Here is a 22,240-nt window from a genome sequence, read left to right as displayed (position 1 = left end):
TTTTTTCTTTGGCGACTGAGACGTTAATTTTCCATTGGACTAAAGAGGATTCGTACGCTGCGCTAATTAGATGCGAGCCATGGCATTTTAATGCCTTTTGTATGTGTTTAATAAATGTAATAAATACATTAAAAACGATGACGCTTTCAGCAACAAAACACAAAACGCCAGCTGCCAGGGCTGCCCACAAAAAGATTGTATATCTCGTTAAATTCCAAAAAGCAGCCATCAGCTTGGCTTGCCATGGCTTAATTAATGCAAGCGATACTCTTTTTAAAAAAAAAAAATAAAAATAGAGAGAACGGAAATATCCTGAACTCTCCCCGCAGCCGGTAGGATTCGAACCTACGCTCCCAGAGGGAATCTGATTTCTAGTCAGACGCCTTAACCGCTCGGCCACGACTGCTTCACGAATCTCGTCATTTATATTGGATTGATGAGCTGCGTCAGCTATTAGATTTCTGATATTCCAAGCACTCATCGTCAGCCAATTCCGTTGACGTTAACTGAAACGAGCTAAAAGCCAACTTAAAGTGGCGAGGCGACAAAATATTGATTAAATATTATCTATTTGCCAAGGGCAAACGCTTGTGAATTGCGCTTATCTAGCGTTCGAATTATACTCAGGAATAATTATATATATATTTATAATTACTTTTTATATTTTATACAGATAAATTAAAGTATAAAGCAAAGTAAATTTTTATATAAAAAATTATTTTATTTTAAAATTAAATTAAAATTGTGAACTATATTTTTTTTTTTTTTGGGATGCAAAACTAAATTAATAAAAATGCAATAAAATAGAAAAAAAAATTATAATATTAGTAAAATGTCTTGAGGCTTCAACTTGATGAAACCAATGCATAAAGATTATGTATCTTATAGTTGTAAAAGTATTTTATTTAGATATATAGACTAACGAATAGAAAAAGAAATCATTTTATAAAGCACAAGCTGCGTCAACTAGCCCAACAGATTCAGCAGAGTCAAGTCTGATTGCCTTCTATGTCGACTCCATAGTCGAGCTGCTCAGCTCTCCCACTCAACTGCAACTTCGCTCTACTCTTATAATAACTTCCAAATTTCTAGCAAGTTTTGCATAATTTATAAACAAATGGCAAAGTTTTTTAAACGTTTCTCTAGTCAAATGTTATCGATAACTTAAACAGCTGCTGCACTAGAGTTATCGAAAATAGTATCAGTTTTATTTGGTCAGCTGGAAATACGCATTATAAAGAAACTCCTAAAAGATATTCAGCTATAAAGACACGACTTGCAGCAGAATACGCGATAACTCAAATAAAGATCAGTAATCATCAGATCAGCGCTATGAATATTGTTGACCAAGTGTTGAGCACTTCAAGAAGCCAGCAACTGGAATCACAAATACGAGGCGAAAGCCAATCAATTATATTGCCACGCACTTGGCTTTGATCATTTGCCAGGGACAATGCGTTCAGTTCAAGCTAAGCCACAGCTTCAGTCTGTGTGTGTGTGTGTGTGTGTGTGTGTGTCTGTGTGTGTTTGTATTGATCAATGCAATCGCGATATCAACTGCGACGGCGACTGCAGCTCGAATGCTGCCACGGACAGAGAACACAGAAAGGCGAGCAGCGAACAGTTTTTAATGTGCACCTTTTGTTCTGTGGCAATTGCAAATGTAACTGTTGCCACAAAGCGCAAAAAAAGAGAGCGGCTTGAGGGGGCCGGGGCTGGGTAAAAGGGTTTGGGGCAGGCAAAGCGACTACTGCCTGCCGAAATGTCAAATGCCAGGCCATATTTCTTAAACGCCAAATACTTTTTGACATAATAGTCCAATTACCTTATCGCGCCATCTGAGATGCGGTCGCCGTTGCTCCGCCGTTGCACGTAGTTGTTAGTTGTTGTTGTTGCACGTTGCACGTTGCCGCCACCATTGATGCTGCGGCAGCGGCTGCGGCTGCTATAGCGATTATTTATGGCGATCAATGTGAGCCCAGTAGCAGAAATTCCATTTAAATTGCGTACAACAACGACAACAACAACAGCAACAACAACATGAGCAACAATTGTTTTTATGCGACGGCGTTGGCGGCATTTGCGGCGGTGCCTCTGAAGCGGCATCAACAACCACCAACAGCAACCACAGCAGCAGCACCACAACAAAACGGCTAAAACTGCTGTCAGCTATAGGCCAGCTAGCCTTTTTCAAGCTAAAACACAACTTGCCACAAGAGCTAAGCTAATTTTATAAAATAAATATACATTTTATAAGTAAATGTTTATATAAATATTAAATATATTTTGTTATCTAAGCTAATGCATATTTTCTGAGATAAAGGCTAAAAAGTGTATAGCAATAATCTAGAGATATAGATATATAGCTATGGCAAGCTAAGTTATATCTTGAGTCTACAAAAAAATAGTAGTGGACAGGCTCTAGTCGTAAGGCCCTTCTGGCTTGTATTAAGCAACGGCTTATATGGCTTAATGGCTGTATAACTGTACCTGATCATAAGCTATGAATATGAAGTAGCGATAACGATTTCTTGAGAATGGAAAAGTTATCGATTAGTTGAAGCAAACTTGAGCTGCGCATCTCTAGACAGTGGGGCTAACTTGCGCCTGATCTGTGGGTTATAAAAAGCCAAGTCAAGCTAAAAGAAGTGAGCTACGATACCAAATAAAATATAATTCCATATAAATTTATTTCTTAATATAAAAATATAAGCAACTGTTTAAATAGAGAGCTGTATTTGGCTTGAAGATTTTAGCCCTTTAAGCAGCTGTGTCGATCAGCTCTAAATAGCTGCGGCTGCTTGAGCATGGGCAACTGGCGGAAAACACCTTCAAAACTCCATGCTCAACATCTGTTAAAGCAGGACAATCGATTTGGCGTAAAGTGTTGCTCAAAACACACACACACACACACACAGGGACACACTTATTCGGTAAGTTGTAAATGAGTCTCGAGGGTCTCGATGGGGCTGCCCGCGCCCGTAATATGTCTTGTTGCTTGTTTGACAGTTGTTGTTGCTGCTGCTGCTGCTGCTGCTGTTGCTGTTGCTGGGCAGAACAATCGTAGTTATATTTTTAAACGCAACTACGCGCTGCTCAGAGCGATATTGATCTTATTTCAATATGCCAGCCACCGACTTCGAATTCGAATCGAGAACTTGAAGTTGGCTTTTAATTTGCTGCTGCAGTTTGCCGTCGTTGCAGTTGCAGTTGCAGTTGCAATTTCCTTATGGCAGGCACTGCGCTTGCTGTTGCTGTTGTTGTAGTCGCACCTATGCGGATCGTCTGTCGGCATTTTGCCATTGATCTTTAGCTTTTTTTATTTTATTTTGTTTTTTTTTTTTTGCCTTTGCTTTATTTTCAAGTTGTCAACGTGGGCGAGAAAGGCCGCCTCGATTGCCCTGGAAAAGGGGGCGGGCCACACTTTGATTTAGTAAGCCGTAATTACAGCTGAATTGTGACCAAGCCCCAGTTAGCTACTGCACAAGGAAACTAGAAAAAGAGGTCTCAGGAAACCTCAGCTTGAGCTGGACTTGAATTTGCCGAAGGGAAAGGCAAATGCTGCCAGGAAATCGAATTTCAAGGGGAAACTTTGGTGAAGGAAGAGAGAGACAGAGAGAGAGAGAGATATAAAGAAGAGGTTCAGAGAAGAAAAGCAAAAGAAAACAGAGAAAAATATAAAAAAAGAGAAAATTACAGACAGAGAGAGACGATATTAGTCAGAGAGAAAGAGAGATAAATTAAACCAAAAAAAAATATAAAGAAAGATAAACTAAGGTAATGATAATGATAGAAAAAGAAAGAGAAAGAAACAGATAGAGTGGAAGAGTGAAAGAGAGAAAGGCAGAGCGAGGAATACATATAAAAATAGAGAGAGAAAGCAAGATAGAGAGAGAGAAAGAGAGGCAGAAGCAGCCTGGAACAGAGACACACAGAAAGAGTGAGAGAAAGTGATACAATCACTAAAAGAGAGTAGAGAAATTTAGAGAAAGAAGAAAGAGAATGATAGAGGTATGAGACAGAGACTCTTACTGAGAGAGAAAGAGAATGCTCAAGGATGTGCGCAACTTGGAAGCTACTAAAGGAGCAACTCTAAGCATGTTAAGTATATGTTTCACTATGAATCTCATATAGGCAACAAAAAGATATGGACATATAGCCAACCTATAGATATAGAGAGCTAGAGAGATATAGAGAGCTGAGCCTTCTCAGTTCTCTGTGCTTCAAGTCTACAAGAGTCAATTAGACTCTAGGAACAACACGACTCCAGGCAAAAGCTGAAACATAAAATGAAAAGAAGATATCAAATACAATTTTCATTTTATATAACACACATATATATATCGTATTATTATATACATATACTATTATATATACGTACTCATTCCGCGTTGCTCTTGGCATCGCAGCGGAGTCTGGCAACATTCCTGCTCGCTCAATTGCCAGCGAACAAGAGCTATAACCATAATACTAACAATAACAAATTAGAATCGCATGGCACTTAACGATTAATTAACACACACACACGCACACACACACACACACACACGCACACTCACACTTATAGACAGCGCACAGTTGTTGCTTCATTGTTTGTCGCTCATTAGGAAAATGTTGTGGGCATCGACAGCGTTTAATGTACTCGATTGCTGCTGCTGCACATTAAAATGTTGCCGACAAAGGCAACCCTAAAATGGGGCGGCAACCCTTGGCTAAGCATAATTTAAAAACGAAATCACGCCGTTTATGCAAATCGCGCGGCTCAAGCAAAAGGCGCCTTGGCATGCGAAATGCGCGTTGCAAGCGGCAACAAGTGCCGGCTGCTGCCTGCTAAGCTACTCTGCATAGTCTGACAATATGTCATAGATATCACATATGACGTCATGGCAGGAAAAAGAGGCAAACGAGGCCAAGTTGCGAGTTGCGAGTTACGAGTTGCAACTGGCAACGGGAGCCAACGGCAGCTAGCGGCATTCGCTGGAAAAGCCAAACGCAGCACATTTCGGCGGCTGTTCTCAGCAATCTTTTGTGTAATTGGAAGCCAGACTCTTGGCGGGCAAAACGTTTTGAACCCGCTTTGTAGCCGTTGGCGTGGGAATACACCAAATACATACACCGACTCACGCCCCGCGCACCGTGGTGCCAGCAGCAGCAGCAGCAGCCAGCGACGCAGCTCAGCCTGGCCATGATCTTCTAGGGATTTATCTACTCATTTGTAAGGTGTTTGTGGGCGAAGCAATTCTAGAAGCTCCAGTTCAAGTAGCCTAATCCAATGTTGATACAGTTCATGAAAGATACAGAGCGAGCCGAAAGATACAAAAGTATCTCGAAAATGCAAAAGTATCTCTGTCTTTATAGATGATCCAGAAGTTCTCATGCTCGATGCATTAACAGTTTAAATGTGTTCGAAAGGTACAAAACTAACCAAAAGATACAAATGTATCTCGAATATGCTAAAGTATCTTTCACATATTAACTTCAGAAGATCCTTAAGTATGTACTCATTTCCAGTTTGAAACCCGCAATGTGCTCAATTCATGAAAGATACAGAACAAGCCGAAAGATACAAAAGTATCTCGGAAACGCAAAAGTATCTCTAATAGATAGAAGTCTATATAGAATATACAGAAGTTAATACTCGAGGCAATTCGAGTTGGAAACTCAAATGCTGATTACAACAAGCAAAAGATACAAAAGTATCTCGAAGATGTCAAAGTATCTCTGACATAGAAGTCTCTATAGCTGATTCAGATGTTCGTACTCGATGCATTATCAGTTTGAATTTTAAGCCTCCTCAGATAATGTCAAAGCCTACCAAAATATACAAAAATATCTCGAATATGCAAAAGTATCTTTGAGAGAAAGAAGTCTATATAGAAGATACAGCAGTCTATAGTTGATAAAGCAAAAGCGTTTCATTGACCCCACTCAGAACTGAGATGCAAATCTGTGAGCTGGAAACACGTGTGAGTAGCTAATGCTTTAATGGTTTGAGCCCACTGTGCGGCGGTGCTAAGCATGTTGAATGAAATGAAATAAATTTTTGGTCGAATTGCCACTTTGTTGTTGTTGTGGCTGTTGCTGCTGCATGTGGCTGTGGCAGTTGCTGCAGCAGCTGCGCATTTGTAGCAGATCCAGAGACGCAGAGAGAGATAGAGAGAGAGAGAGAAAGAGAGAGTGTGTGAGTGAGAGGGAGAATACAGTCTGCCCAGCTGCGTTTGCCGTTTGCCGTTTGCCATTTGCCGTTGCATGCAACACGAGCTGCAACACTCAATAATTTGCCTGTCCTGATCTTGTTGTGTCTGTTGTTGCTGTTGCTGTTGCTGTTGCTGTTGCTGTTGCTGTTGTGACTCGCGTTCGCATTTCATTCGCGCTTATCGCGTCTCGGCTCGTTTTCATGTCTTTATTTATAATTTTATTGATAAAATTGACATTAATCGTGCGTTTAAGACGATTTTTATCGCAGCGCATGCAAATTGCTTACAGTTTTGCACCATGTCCATGTAACAGTAGTCGAAACGCATTCGCTGAAGGCAAACAGACGACAGCCAGCCCGGACCCAGGCCCGCTCAGACAGCCAGCACATTAACTCATGTCCAGGCGCTTTGTGGCTGATAAGCGAAAAAAGGCTCCTAAAGGCTCAGAGGTTGCTAAGTGGCAAGTGGACTTGAAGTAAAGCCGAGCAATTGTTCAATATAAAAGTCACTTTTAGCTGAACGCATCTCTTGTTCAGACTCTATTTTCAGATTAGGTCAGCGCACAGCCATAGTCCACTATAAGCTTTGGTCTAATTGTTGAAGCTTAGTCAGCTTGAAGGCTTGCCAGAGTAAAGACTTGGCTTTTCCTCTGGCTAACAACTGACTGAGCAGAGACCCCAACTCAATTTCTATATCTACTTGCTTGCCTGTTGTCATTTGTATTCCAAATTAGACTTACGATTTGTCAGCTGAAAGATTTCTCTGTTATAGATGGTGTCCAGCTTCAGACTGCTTCATGGGAATTTAGAGCCATTCCCAACGATGACACTGCTGCCACATGCTCCAACAAGACGCCGTGAGAAACCAAAATAAATGAAAGATTTTTCAGCTGTAGCTGAGGGCTGCACAGATCGCTGTTCTCTTGCAGCTATTTATGTTAAAATATAAAAAATATATTCCCAATCTAAGTCCAGAAAATGAACTCATCTTATCAACTCTGCGAGGTGTGCTCAAAAAGTAGCTCGATTTTTTTTTTGCTTTTTCAAATATGTCTCATAAATATTGAGGCATGCCTTTTATGTGCTCTACTTCTAAGTAATTCCCATTCAGATATTAGAGTGTATTCTGTCAGCATTGTTATCGATCGAGCATTGTTATCGAAGCACAGCAAATCAGCTGCTGCTGCTATGCAGTTCAAGTGCCTTACGGCCGTACTAGTTTATAATCGTGTGCTCAAAAAGTATTGTTGATGAAATCGATTATCGATTATCGATTTTTTGTTATCGATATGCAATTAATTGTCGATCATCAATATAATAATACAAATAAATTATATAGCGATAGCTGAAAATAGATAAACGAAGATCGATAAACGATAAGCAAAAATCGATAACGATAAATAAAAAATCATTAACGTTACTTTTTGAGCACACTTCGTATGCTGCCTGCTTCTATAACTCCATCCTAGTCCTTTGCATGTATAGAAAGAGGCGACAGAAACTTTAAGCTCTGCTTCCACCCACCACCCCCCCCACCCCCCTTCTCTGCCTCTGCTTTGCCAACTAAGCCCTGCCATAAGCTAACCAAATGCAGAGAATGTTTCAAAGTTTATTCATTTCTCACTCCATTTATTAGCAATGCAATAAGCCAAAGTGAGTGCGAGAGAGGGAGAGCGCACTATTAGCTCTCTTTCAGGCCAGCGCAAGAGTTCAAGACGTCAAGAGTCACACAGATTTCTGTGTATCGATCGAGCTTGTTGTGGATATATGTAAATGCATTATGGATGTTGACTTTTCGCTTGGCTAGAAATAAGTTGCAAATCAAAGTGGCTGCACGTTGCGCTGAAAGCGGAAACGCAAATGCCGAAAATACGCATATTATTCAAGTTGCAACCCCCAGCCACCGTGTCGCCTCCGACTGCTGCGAATTTCTTCAACTTTCTTATCCGGCTCTCAAAATGGGCGCCATTTCGTTTGATATATGAAATGCGTTTGTTGCTGCTGCCGCTGCTGTTGCAAACTTCACTTGGGGCAAGCGCATTTTCCCACATTAATTTTCCTAATTTCGAAAGTCAACCCACACACACACAGAGAGGCAGTGCGGCAGTGGGTGTGGCAGTGGAAGCTGCTGCCCCACAGGACTGCACAAAACTATTTATCAATGCTGAAGCATTTCAGATACATGCAACGTTTTTCAAGCAGCATCCATGAAATTGGGCTGAGAGTTCGTTGCAAGATTATGATGGTGCCACCGTGGTGTGGCACGCGCCCCTCTGCGTTGCCTACTCCCTATTCCTGTCAAATGAAGCGGCAAAAAAGTAGCCGGAAAATGAAATATGCCAACGACGTCGCCATCGTGCTCCGTGCTCCGTGCTCCGTGCTCCAGCTAAGACAACTGGCGGCGCATTAAATGACGCCCCAGCGACTCTGTCGACATCTTACGCAATGGCCAATGGCTGAGCGGGCGCCCTCTCAGTCTCTCCCTCCCTCTCTTTCTCCATCTCTCTGGCTGTGTCTCGCCCCTCGCTTTGTTTGGCAAAGCGCGTAGAAATTGCATTTCGCCTGCGTCTTTGAAAATATTTCACTTTAGAGGACGAACACAGGTCACAGGCTGACTTTTGCAGTAGCCGACATACACACGCACACACACGCACACACGCACACACACCCTCGCTGCTGACTTTGCCCACCATTAGTATGCAGCTGGCGTTGGCAAAGTTTTTGGCGCGGCCAACAAACGCATGCAGCAGCAGCAGCAGCAGCAGCAGCAGCTCCAACTCCCTCACCCACTGCCACTGCCACTGCCACTGCCACTCCCTTTTCCAGTACGGCTGCTGCTGCTTATCCTGGCCGCATCTCGTCCCAAAAGCACGTAAATAAATCTTAAAATTGTAAAACCCGCAGCGCTGCTTTGGCTTCAGCTTCAGCTGCAGCTGCATTTGCAACGCAGCGCGTGGGTGCGATGGGGGCTGTTGGTTCTTGTGTGTTGGCCAAATGCTGTCGCCATTTTGCGATGTGTTTTGCCGCCATCGCCGCAGCAAATTACGCAAGGCAGCGTCTCTGCGAGGACGACGACGACGACGGACGAGGACGAGGACGGCTGCTAAGAGCGTCTATGCTGGCAGTTCAAGCAACGTTTGTCCTTGGCATGTCCTTTGCGCGCTTTGTGCATTTAAACCGACATATTCACCCCAATCCTAACGCATCGCTCCTGCCTTTCAGCTGTCCCCCCCCCCCCCCCCACTCGCCCTGTGCCATATGCTTCCCATTCCTTGAGCTTGTGCTCGTCATCGCACCCAAACTTCAGCTCCTTCTGGTTGGCTCGTCGGCAAAATGCAGTCATTACTGAAAATTGGTTTTGGGGCTAACGCACTTGCACATTTCATGGCTATGCAGGGCACACACACACACACAGGCGCACACCCTCGGCTCTTGGGGGAGCAACAACAACAAATGCGTCGCTTCAAAAGTTTACTTTTCGCATATTTTTCTTCAAATTGCATGCGATTTTTACTTGTTTGCCGCCATCTTTTTGGCGCCTTTGCCAACATGTACATACTTAATGCACACACATATATATATATATATATATATGTGTATATATATATATTTGCTCGATTCGCTTGGGTTTCCTAGTCAGCTGCACCTTGGCGCTTGTTGCTATTGCAAGCTGCGACACACGCGTCGCATATTTTCAACGATTTGTTACACAGCCAAGAAACCAGCATGACCTCTCGCTCTACCTAGCTCCCACCTCCCCCACCCCCTGCTTCGTTCCTTACAACAATTTAATGCTTTGGCAAGGGGTCTGCATAATCGCATGTGGTTTGTCAGGCGCTCAGCACGGTTCAACAGATCGCAAGCTGCTAGTTCCAAGTCTCTCTCTCTCCCTCTCTCTCTTGCACCTTCTCTTGCGGTAGGTAATTTGCTAAGACCAAAAAGGGAGACTAATGTGCGGATTACAAGGATTTACTAATGCAATCGCACATTGCAATGCTTTGCCCAGGCCCTTGGTCTTCTTGCAGTTGCAGTTGCTGCCAGGCATAAATACAAATTCGTTTTTTTAGATTTGGCAAAAGCCTCGCTCAAAAGCTCAGCTGCCTTTAATGCCTGCATGGCAAATTAACAGAAAAAGCTCAGAGTTATAGCGATGGAAGCATGCAAGAGCAATCGAAATACAGTTGAGTTTGATTAAAGCTTGATTAAAGCTTGATTAAAGCTTCATTAAAGCTTGATTAAAGCAAATCAATTAGCAATTTACTTAACTATTTATGCTACTTGCTAGACGAGCTAAGGAAGTGAGTAACTGTGCAGCACAAAAGCCAAAGCTTTCGCTTATTTATGCAAGCTCGAATGAGCTTTAAGCTTAGTCAATGAAAAGCTATTGCCAAAAAACTTAACTTTCGAGCTTAAAATTATTTAAATATATAAATAAAAAATTTTAGAAAAGTTATTCTACATAAGAGTCAAATAAGTTTCAGGAAAGCTTAAAGCTTTATTACAAATAGCCAAAGGTATATCTACAGTATTTTTGAATTTTCCTGCATAGCTCAAACGAGCTTTTAAAAGCACATTAAGGCTTAAATATAGCCTAAGCTTAAAATATAGCCCTAGTCCTAATCCATTCTTTTGCTGAAGGAGCTTTCACAAGCACATTAAAGCTCTAAGCGAAATAATATTATTGACATATATTCAGATACCTATTAAACCTAGCCTAGACATATCTGAAGTATTACTACATTATTTACTCAATTCCAAAGAAGCTTTTAAGCACATGAAAGCTTCCTGACCGCTGCTATTGTTGATACTAAGTCATAGCACTAACAAAGCTGCATATTTTAAGATTTACGCCTTTCATTTGCTGAGCTTTTAAAAGCACATTAAAGCTCAGCATTTACTAACATATTATCATCATATTTATCTCTCTCTCAAGGACTAACTAAATGCATAACTCAAATGGAAACATTTTCTTGGCTGGCTTAATCGAAGCTGAAGGCTTTTCGCCTCGAACTATCTTCTATCTTGACTCTGAACAGTTAACGCACTCGTTGCAACTCAATTCTTGATTAAATTAAATGAAATGTGTTCAGCATAGAGAATCTCCAGCTAGCTCAGCGGATGGAAATGGAGAGATAGAAGCTGTGAGGTGCTGTTGCTGCTGCTGCTGCTGCTGTTGCTGCTGCTGCTGCTGTTGCTGCTGTGTCTGGCTGCTAACTCCGGCAGCTTTTTCGAGTTAACGTCAAGTTAAGCGTTGCGTTATTAACAACAATTATTGACAGGCCGCAACCGCAGCCAAACTTGGCCTAGGTGCAGATGCCTGGCCCAGCAGAGCGGCCAGTCGTTGCGAGTGGCTTGGCCAAATTTCACACTTAAGAGGCCAAAAGGGTAACTGCTAAAAAATAACTGCCGTGGCGCTGTTTGGGGCTACGTTTGGGCACCGTTTGGGCCCCGTCTGCCTGGCCAAGGCTAATTTTGTGCAAGTTTCCAGATTGATTTCGCGCGCGCGTAAATTTATGCGCACTTTATTGCATATTTGCGAGTACGTTCACCAGGCCAGGCCAGGCCAGGCACTGGCTAGGCCCAGGCTCGGCTCTGCTGGCCCTCGCCTGACTCAATTTCCCAGCGCATTTTCCGGCACGTCGCAGATAAGAGCTGAGCGCGGCCTCAGCCTGGCTCGCTGCCAGCCGTTTGAGCCTTGCTTAGCTCGGCGTCTTGGCTACGTCTTTTATTTGGAGCAGTTGGCTGATGAAATGCCAGCCATGCCCCACTCCAACTCCCCCTTCCCGCCCCTTCCTGCTCGCTGTGCAACACGACTCCATGCGAAAGGTCAATTGATGCTGCTGTCTGATAAGCAGTTGTTACCTAAAAACGTGTGCGCTGCCAACAACAACAACAACAACAACAACCGTTGCAGTTGCTGCAACTCGTTGCATCTGAAGTGTGGAAATTTTCGCATTGGTTTTTCTCAAGCTGCTGACGCGCGCGCCTTCAATTAAGATCATCTACAAATTGCATCTAGTTCAATGTAATTAAACCTCTGCAAGGCAGAAATTTCAGATATTTGAGGTATATATATATGGATCATATTATATATATATATATATATTATATATATATATATATATATATATATATATCTACATACACTCAGCATTAAGATCGTCAAGTTGTGCAATCAAATCTCATTTTCTAACCATTAAGAATTTAGCTCAGGCAGTCTCTATACACCCACACACCCACACGCACTCATGCCTGTCACGCCAAGTGCATTTGTCAGTTGAGTTCAAGGAAAGTTGCTTTGCTGCGACTTTCAAATGACTTTACGGTGCGTCAGCTAGTTGCCGCCTTTTGTTGCCAGCGCCACAGCTGCTATTGTCTACACACACTATGCGTGTGTGTGTGTGTGCTTGACTCCTTGATACGTTATGATAGTCGACAGGTTGCACATAGAAATCAGAAATCGAGTCAGAGCTAAATAAATACACATGAAAGTTCATGCAAGGGGTCAAGGGAGGGGGGGGGGGGGGCAGGCGGGGTGAGTTGTTGTAAAATATTGATGATGCAGCTGGATTCGATTATATTAACATGTCCGTTGCATTCATTAAGGGAACAACTCATGTGTACATTTTCCAATTAAAAATTGAAATATTTCTAGTGGAACGGACAGCTGGCTGCCGAGATTCGTCCTGTTCGATGGCAGGCGCCGGAGGCAGCGGCGGGGTTCGATGCATGGAAACGAGTGTTTCGACTAGTAAATAGCTGAAATACACGAGGCAACATCAATGCTGCCAGCTGCTGAGCAGAAATGGGGATAAAAAATGAAGCAATCAGCGAAATAGTTGGGGAGCAGCAGCAGCAGCAGCAGCGGCAGCAGCAGCAAGTGGGGGCTATGGCTTGTGAAAGGCAATCATAGGGATACTACACGTCAATAAATGAAGCGAATGCCTTGCTACCCAAGCTCCCTAACTCTCCCACACTCCCTCTCCCACTCTCTCTCTCTCTCTCTCTCTCTCTCTCTCTGTTGCACCCGCTGTCAGTCGGCCTCACGCAACGCTTTTCATATAGCATTTATTAATTTGCTGCTCTCTTTGCGCGTTATGTCCCGTTCTCTCTCTCTCTCTCTCTCTCTCTCTTTCTCTCTCACTCTTTTGCCAACGCTCTACAGCTGACTCGCTTGCACACTACTGCTCTCTCTCTCTCTCTCACTCTCTCCCTCTAGCTCGCTTGTAGTTTCTTTTTTTTTCAATAATTTTCACGATTTGTTCGCTTTTCGTGTTGCAATTTGGGCGCCGCACGGCGTATGTGTGTGTGTGTGTGTGTGTGTGTAGGGCAGCCTTTTGCATACACACACACACAGCCATGTATATATAGAGCATATATGCAGTCAGCCACAATACACACAGCCCCAACCCCCACCCCACCTTGCCAGCTAGCCCCATGGACTGCAAGTGAAACTCGATGTATGTGTTTATTGAAGCGTATCCATTGATTGGCAGGACATCTGCACATGGCATTCATTTTGAAAAGTCGGCGTTTGATTTCCCCGCATGTGCTGCCGTTCCCCAAGTCCCAGCAGCTCCTGCCATGCTCTCCCTTTCCTGCTCCCTCTCTCCCTCTCTCTCTCTCTCTCTCTACTCCCCATTGATTGGCGGCCAGCTTTTGGCAACGATATCGCAAAACCCTTTTCCACTCGAGGCAACTTAGCTTCTTGCCCATCCACACAATGTCATCCCCCCATCAGCCCCCCTCCCCTTTCGCTTTGCTTGCTTGCGTGCCAATGTGTAAACAATTTGCATTTGTTTATATTAATTAATAATTTTCATCAGGCATATTTATGTTTATGTTCATTTCCCTGACTGACAGCTCAGCATTTGGCCTTATTGTCGGTGCTTTTGGCTATGTTGCATGTGGCGCGTTGCCTAGGGGCGGCTTTTCAATGCCCTTCAATGGCACTTCACATAGAAAGCCGGCTTTGTGCAAATGTCTAAAGCAGCTCAGAATTTATAGCCAAATTTTGCTTTCTTCTTACTTGCCTCAGGTTATAAGATCACTTAGCTGAACCTTTCTATAGATTCTTCCGACAACTTCAATATTTTCTCTTCAAGTCCTTCACTATGCAGATCCAATATAAGCAGAAAAACATATAAGAAAAAACTCAAGTTGTCCAGTCAAAACTGCTCGACTAGGGCTTACCCTAGCATGACTCACATCTATCTCATAGCAGGAATCTCATGAAAGTATCTCAAGAGTGAAACACTCGCTATTTCCGTATACTTTAAGGGCATCTATATGCTAAAGCTGATGAAGTGTCTTACAATCGATCCCAACTGTAAAATTAGCTTGGCTTGGACACTCTGAGATAGAAGTGCTCATGCATATGGATGATCAAACGGGCGGACGGAAAGGCGAACTAACGGACGCACAAACGGACGACAACCGACCGAAGAAAGGACGGACAGACGAAAGAACGGAAAGACGAAAGGACAGACAGACGTAAGAAAAGACGGACGGACTGATGAACAAAGGTACGAAAAGACGAACAGACGAAAGGACAAATAGACGAAAGGACAGACGAAGGGACGGACGGACGAGAGGACGGAGAGACGAAAGGGCGGGCGGACGAAAGGACAGGCGGACTGATGGACAGACATACGAAAAGGCGAACAGACCGAAGGACAGACAGACGAAAGGACGGACGGACAATAGGACGGACGGACGAAAGGACGGACAGATGAAAGGGAGGAAAGACGAAAGGACGGAAGAACTGATGGAAAAAGGTACGAAAAAATTGACAGACGAAAGGACGGACGGACAAAAGGACGGGCGGACTAACGTACGGAAAGACGGCAAAGGCGAACAGACGGACAGACAAAAGAATGAACTGACGGACAAACAAACGTACAAACAATTCAGACAGAAAAACGAACAAACAAATAAATATTTAGGAGGACGGACGAACTTGATTCGACTGTTACCGTAATCAACATTATATATATTATATATAATATATTAAATTTTAAATATTATATATTATATATTATATATTATATATTATATATTATATATTATATATTATATATTATATATTATATATTATATATTATATATTATACATTATATAAATACTGCAAAGACATCTCCACTCAGCTGAGTCCAAGCCGCTCAGCAGAAGCATTTTCAGTGGGGTGCAGGGTATAAAATGAGAATCGAAGAATAAATCTATTTTTGCAATGTGTTCGTCGATGCCGACAACATTTTTAGCCAAGAATTTATCAGGAATATGTCGAACTGATTGGCAATGTCGTCGGCAGGTCTCGAACATTTTCATTTGGTCTGCGCTGCTGGCTTGGTCCCGTGACCTTGAGTGAGTTGTGGTCGATGCTTGAGATGCTTTCGCCAGCAGCTGTGGTATTTTTTCAATTTATATTGCACATACGCTGCGTGGGCCGGCCGCCAAATGTATTCAGTGACCTGCCACGCCCACCGCCGCCAGTGGGAACGGCTGCGTCACACACGCACACACAGAGAGAGAGAGAGAGAGAGAGAGGCGAAATAAAAATGTAGATGAAACGGGAATATTATGGCATTATTTATGTAAAAGCTGCCACAACAACAGAGCGAACAAACCACTCCTGGTTGGGTGGTTGGGCGGTGTTTGTTCGCTGTGCGTGTTGCGTGTGGCATATTGCGTGCTGCAATGCCCAAAAGAAAATGCCAGCTAACGGTAATATGTATTAAATTGTTTGTGCGACGACGACGAAGACGTCGCGACGACGACGACGGAGACGGAGACGGACCAAAACAAAGGACAGCACGGGCAGAACTGTGGCGCGATGCGAACAACCCTTAGACAGCGTGAAATGCGTTGTGGCAGGTTAGGTCTGGCTGTCCCTTGCGTGCCACACACACACACACCCACACACCCTCTCCAGCTTGGCTGTGCTTATTTATGCTTTTGGGGTAGGTCGTGTCGCCTTTAATGGCAACGCAATTTCCGCTGAAGAGGAGGAAAACTGTTTAGAGCCGTGCGCGCCTACGACAGCCAGACGGACGGCCAGGCAGACAGTCGACGTGTCACAGCTGACGCCATTTTGTTTTCGAATAGGCGCACGACTCGCAGCCCCTCCACCCCCACACACACGCGCGCCGCCTGCAATTGCAGCATTGTCTGACTGCGCAAATGACATGCATGCAACGTGCTGCAAGCGAGGCACACAAAATGGTCGAGCCAGCAAATGGCAAAAAGGCAGGCGCAACCACCCACAGCTGCCCCCGCCCCCGCCCCCTCCCCCTACACACTTAGCATACACAGAACGTATTTCATTCAACATCTTCTGTGCAGAACAAAACAGCAGCTGCGGCGCCGCTAGTCGACGCCTACATGTCGGAAATGTTGGCATGTCCTTGTTGTATTTCTGCTCTAATATCCTTTATAGCAAAAGTGCTTGACGTAAATTGACTTGTTTTTACTTTTGACTTTTAAAGCGTTGCCCCCAGCCCAGCTCAGCCCAGCCCAGCCCAGCGCAGCGCAGCCCTTGCCCACAAAAGAATTCGCTGTCTGACTGCCGTGCAGCAGAGTGAGAGAGAGGGAGACAGAGAGAGAGAGAGGGATAAGAACTGACTTTGTTTGTTGTTGTTGTGGTTTCAATTTGGATACAGGATATTCACACACACACACACACACACACATACAGGTGGAGGCCAAGCCAGCAGCAAACGGAAGGCCGTTTAATATTTATTTTATGCATTGCTCCAGCTACACGAGCACTTTGTTTAGCTACAGCCGGCAGGAGTGTGGCCCAGGTAGCCATTAGATATGTTTTACAGGTGCGAAACTGCCAGTAATGGCATGATACAGCTCCCCCAGACACACACAAATGGGCAAGGGAAATGCCTCCCGATAAGGCGGCAAGTGTGGACAGAGCTATCAAATATAATACCCAAGCCATTCTATAAACAATATTTGTATAGATTATATTCCGTATAATACTATTTGTATTATAAGGCCACTCGTCGATAAGCCTTGTCCACGATGTCCCCTTGCATATATATATATGTATACATTTCAATACAAAGATGTGGCTTAGTCTGAGAAAGCATAAAAACAAATACTCAGCAGAGTCGGGGGCAGACCAGTCGAGCAAGTACTTAAAGAAAGTAAGAAATAATGCTTTGCTGCAAGTACTAAAGCTTAAAAGTTAAAGAAAATGCATAAGATACTCTAAGATATATGTAGGAGTTGTGAGAATTGCATAGAGAGGCGATGTGCTTAACAGAAAGCACAATTATATATGCTGAAGCCTAACATAATAGTGAGAGAGAGTCTAGAGAGAGAGAGAAAGAGAGAGAGGTAGGGGAAGAGAGAGAAAGCGAGGGAAAGGGAGAAAGGGAGAGAGAGGAAGCGAGGGATATTGAAAAGAAAAATCACGCGAGGGGGAGAGACAGAGCAGTTAAGAAATAAGCAGAGAAATAGAGAGAGAGAGAGAGAAAGAGAGAGAATGAAAGAGAGAGTTACGAATTACAAAAGAAATGTCAAGAGAAAGAGTGGAACAAAGACAGAGAGAGAGAGAGAGAGAGAGACAAATACAAAAAGAGCTAGAGGCAAATAGAAAAATTAAAAGAGGCAGACAGAGAGCGAGAGAGAATGAAGGAGAAAGCAACGTGTTAAGGAAGAAATATCAAGAGAAAAAGTGGAGAGACAGAGACATAGACAGAGTCAGAGAAAGAGAGAGATAGACAAAGATAGAGTTATAGTAAAAAAAAGGCAAAAGAAAGAGACAGAGATAGAGAGAACACAACTCGAAAGCACGATGAGATAACAAGAGAGAAAGAAGAGAAAGAGAAAGCGTGGAGAAGAGAATAACTAAAATCTAAGCATAGAGAAGAAAAGGGAAAATAGAGAAAGAGAGAGAGAGAGAGAGGGAGCACGAAAAAGATGGCAAGAAAGAGACAGAGAGTGCGAGAAAACAAGAGCGAGCTAGAGTGATGCAGCGAGAAAGAGAGAAAGATGCATAGAGAGAGAGAGAGATAATAAAGACAAAAAACAAGATAAATAGAGAATGAGAGAACATGAAGAAAGGAGCAGCAGAAGATAGCACGAGAGAAGAAAGAGCGGGGCAGAAAGAGAGAACTAGAGATGAAGAGAAAGGCGAAGAGAAAGATGTAGATAGAATGAGAGCTAACCAAAGAGTGAAGATCAATACGAAAATTTATAATGCTTTGGCTAATATTCTCTCCGTCTAGAATGGATCATAATATATATATATATATATATATATATATATATATATATATATATATATATATATATATATATATATATATATATCTATATATATGTATATATATGTACATATATGAATGCTAGTTTCCCTCTAGGTCTTGAGAACTTGTTTCATTCATTTACATTTGTGTTTTTGTCTAATGAAGCTCGGCGCACTCCACTTGCCGGACGCCAAGGACTTCTCCTTGCTTGCGACATTCCGTCGCGTGGGATTATTCAAAGACTTTGGCAGCATGCAGCATGCAGCATGCCGCAGCTGGGCTTATCGGCTGCATTTACTTATCGGCTGACAGCGACTTTGCCAATGGCCACAGTGCCTACCAGCACCAGTCTTTAGGCAAGTGTTGCGGCACACGTGTCGTATGCGCAATATGCAATTTGGTTGCATTTTATGCGAACACACTTAAGCGCCACATGACACGGAGGCAGGGCAGGGTGAGCAAAGAAAAGGAGGCTGTACGCAGCCCTTAAAAAATTCAGTGCAACGTTAACAGATTTGAAGGAACGGGGCACAGACTGTGGGCGTTGCAACAAAAGCCGAGCAGCTAGAAAAGCGCAGCAAGACAACAAAGGAAGGATACGAAAGCGAGTGAGAAGACGACAAGGGCAGGGAGCCATGGACATGGGCATCGATAGAGGCGCCCACGAGCTGGCGTGCAAAATAAAATGTCAAAATGTGTGTTTACGTAGTATCTGCGCTTCGTGCCACCCACATTTCCTTAAAATTTCCAACATTTTTTTTGTGTGTCTATCTAGCTGTGGCATATAAAAAATTGTTGCAGTGGCCGCAGGGGTGGCGGAAGGATGGGGGCGGTTAGCATTCATTATATGCAACAACATCAAATGTTGTCGACGTGGCAAAAGACGCGCGACGCAGGACGCAAAACGCGACAGCAATAACACTAAAAACTAGCAACAACAACGGCAGCTGGGGGTGGCCGAAGAGGGCTGCGCTAGGCGGGGGATGGGGGATGACTGCAAGGACTTTGCCCAGCCATTGGCGACGACGGCGCACAAAAATCGACAAAATTTTTTGGCAAGCAAACAAAAATATTTTGCACCGAGCAGCCGTAAAGAGACACTAGCCAAACGGGTAGCGGGAGGTGCGGTGGGGGTGGTGGTTGGGTGGTGGTGGGCTGTTAGTAACAGTAGAAGAAGAAGAAGACACACACACACACACACGAAGACAAAAATACAGCTAAGAGCAAAAGACAGCGAAAGAGTCGCCAAAAAAAGCACGAAAAAAAACGAACATAAAACTAAAATAAGTAAGAAAAAGTGCAAAAAGCAGCAGAGATAACCAAAAGTACGTGAAAAGACGAAAAACAACAGAAAACAAAAAATTTAAGATACAAAATACCGAAGCATCAGATACCCTTGCCAAACATATATACAAAGATGTAGGCATATAGCGTATGAGCACTTTATATATTTGATAAAACTCAATACTGGAACTGGAACTAGAGCTGGAGCTGCGGCAAGCAAGCTGAACCAGTTATTTTTATTGTTTGCACATTTGAAATGCAGTGGAAAAAACCAGACTTAAAAAGTAAAGGCCAATAAAAAATAAGCTGGAATTGGAATTGGAACTGGAACTGGAACCGGAGCTGGAACCGGAACCGGAACTGAAAATGGAACCGGAACTGGAATCGGAACCGGAACTGGAACTGGGACTGGAATTGATACCTAGCTGAACCGTTTTTTTTATTCGAGACAAGAAAACGCAAAGTTTAGACATTTTACCGCAGCTGGAACTATAGGAATATAGGAATTGGAACTGGAACTGGAACTAGAACTCAAGCTAAAATTTTTTAATTGATTTAATACGAGAAAACTCAAAGAACAAAAAAAAACTGGAACTGGAACTGGAACTGGAACTTGAACAGGGTTCCAGCATTTACCAGTTTTTATTGACTTACGATGAAACTCAATAAACTTAAGTTTATTGAACATTTTTCTCGAGCTGAAACTGGAGCTGGATCGCAAACTGGATCAGTTGTTCCCTATTAATTTCAAAATATATTTCAGATCAAAATTTAAATAATCTAAAAAACCAAACAAAACTAACTAAAAAAGCCTGATTAAATCCAGTCATGGAGCTAAGCTAAAACTCCGCTTAGAGTCACCCAAATGTGTTATTTAGATTTGTAAGTACTATATATATAAAAGCATAATGCTCTCCAACAATATTTGGCTCTTCAACAAGTTCCAATTATATGACGCACGTAATGCTGTCGAATTAGTTTAATGCTCGTTGATATATGTAGTTAACATTCAAAACTTTCTCATCATAACAATATATTACTATATGCATGATGTGAGCTCTATGTAATATTAATACTAGCTAACTCTGCTTTGATACCTTACCTAGAGCGTGTTGCGTTTTGGGTTTCACACATATTTTAACTTAACATGAAGTCTACACTTTTGACAGGCGCAGCCAACTTCAAGTGGCCAGCCGATTTACTTATATAACTACGTCATCATTTAGAATGTTATCATATTATGAAATAATATTAAAGAGAATAACAAGAAAATTTATATTTTTGGTAAATAATTCACTTTGAATAAATAATTATTTGGTTCACCCTAATACTTATGGAATGGACATAAATGTGAGCAGATAACATTAAATTCTGATTAGAATTGCTAGCATTGAAATAACAACAACAGTTATTCCAAAGGCACCTTTACATTTCACACATACGCACACACTATCCTGTGTTTGTGTGTGTGTGTGTGTGTGCGTGTTGTCCTGAACAACTTCAATGACTATCCCAACTATGCCCTTTGTTTAACTAAGGGCACAACTACGAGCGCAACTAATACACCAACCACAACAACAACAAGAACGATGAAAGCAGCTACGTTGACGCCTCAGCTGCGTCGGCGGCAGCAGAGGCAGAAAAATGGCAGTTATCGGCGCCAATGCATGTGCCACGTGACCGGGTAGCCGGGTAGCCGCATAGCCAGAGGGGTAGGGCATAAATCGGCATGCAGGGCGGCCGTTAGGCAGGGGGAACCGGCAACGAGCGAAAGCAACGGAAAACGTACGAACGAGCGTAAAGAAGGCAAAACGAAAACAGACGCCGACGTTGATGGCTTTGCCGTAGCCATAGCCGATGCCGATGCCGATGCCGATGCCGATGCCGATGCCGATGCCGATGCCGATGCCAATGCCGATGCCAATGCCGATGCCGGCATCGCTGCCCAGGGCCACCCTCAGTGCAGTCGCCGTAGCCGTTCGCAGTCGTTGTTGCAGTAAAAGCAACAAAAACAAACAGCTGCATGGCCTGCTGCTGCTGGTGCTTGTTGTTGTTGCTGCGTTTGGTGAAGGGGGCGATTTTTGCTGCTGCTGCTGTTGCTGCAGCGCCGTCGTCACCGTCGCCGTCGCCGCCGCCGCTGCCTTCGCCGTTGCCTTTGCTCGTTGTTTGTTTCGTTTTTTGCGTTTCAGTTTTTTGCTGCCTCCGTTGCCTCCACTTGTTCTACACTTCTCTATGCATGTCGCTCTCCCTGTGTGTATGTGTGTGTATGTGCGCCTGTGTGTGTGTATTTTTTTGCTGTCTTGTTGTATTTTGCAGCTGACTGCCAATTGTTTGGGCCAATCACAACGATGTGCAGCGTCGCATGTGGGTGTGGCCTAAAATGCAACCCCCGCCCCGTCGTCGCCAGCCAGCCAGCACGCTATCACACCAGCTGCGGCTGCAGGTGGACTGCGCTGCTGCCGACTGCTGCTGCTGTTGTTGTTACTGTTGCTGCTG

At 43.5% G+C, this 22,240-nt stretch overlaps 1 non-coding gene across 1 annotated transcript; it reads right to left on the bottom strand.

Annotated features, from left to right (window-relative positions):
• Positions 1-324: 324 nt before the first annotated feature.
• Positions 325-406, bottom strand: Trnas-aga. The gene has a single exon. It is a non-coding gene; the product is annotated as a tRNA-Ser (tRNA).
• Between the last annotated feature and the right edge of the window lie 21,834 nt (positions 407-22,240).

This window comes from Drosophila hydei, unplaced genomic scaffold (assembly GCF_003285905.1).
Source record: "Drosophila hydei strain 15085-1641.00,03,60 unplaced genomic scaffold, DhydRS2 tig00000588-arrow-arrow-pilon, whole genome shotgun sequence".
Lineage (NCBI taxonomy): Eukaryota > Metazoa > Arthropoda > Insecta > Diptera > Drosophilidae > Drosophila > Drosophila hydei.
This window is presented reverse-complemented; position numbering and strand designations above follow the sequence as displayed.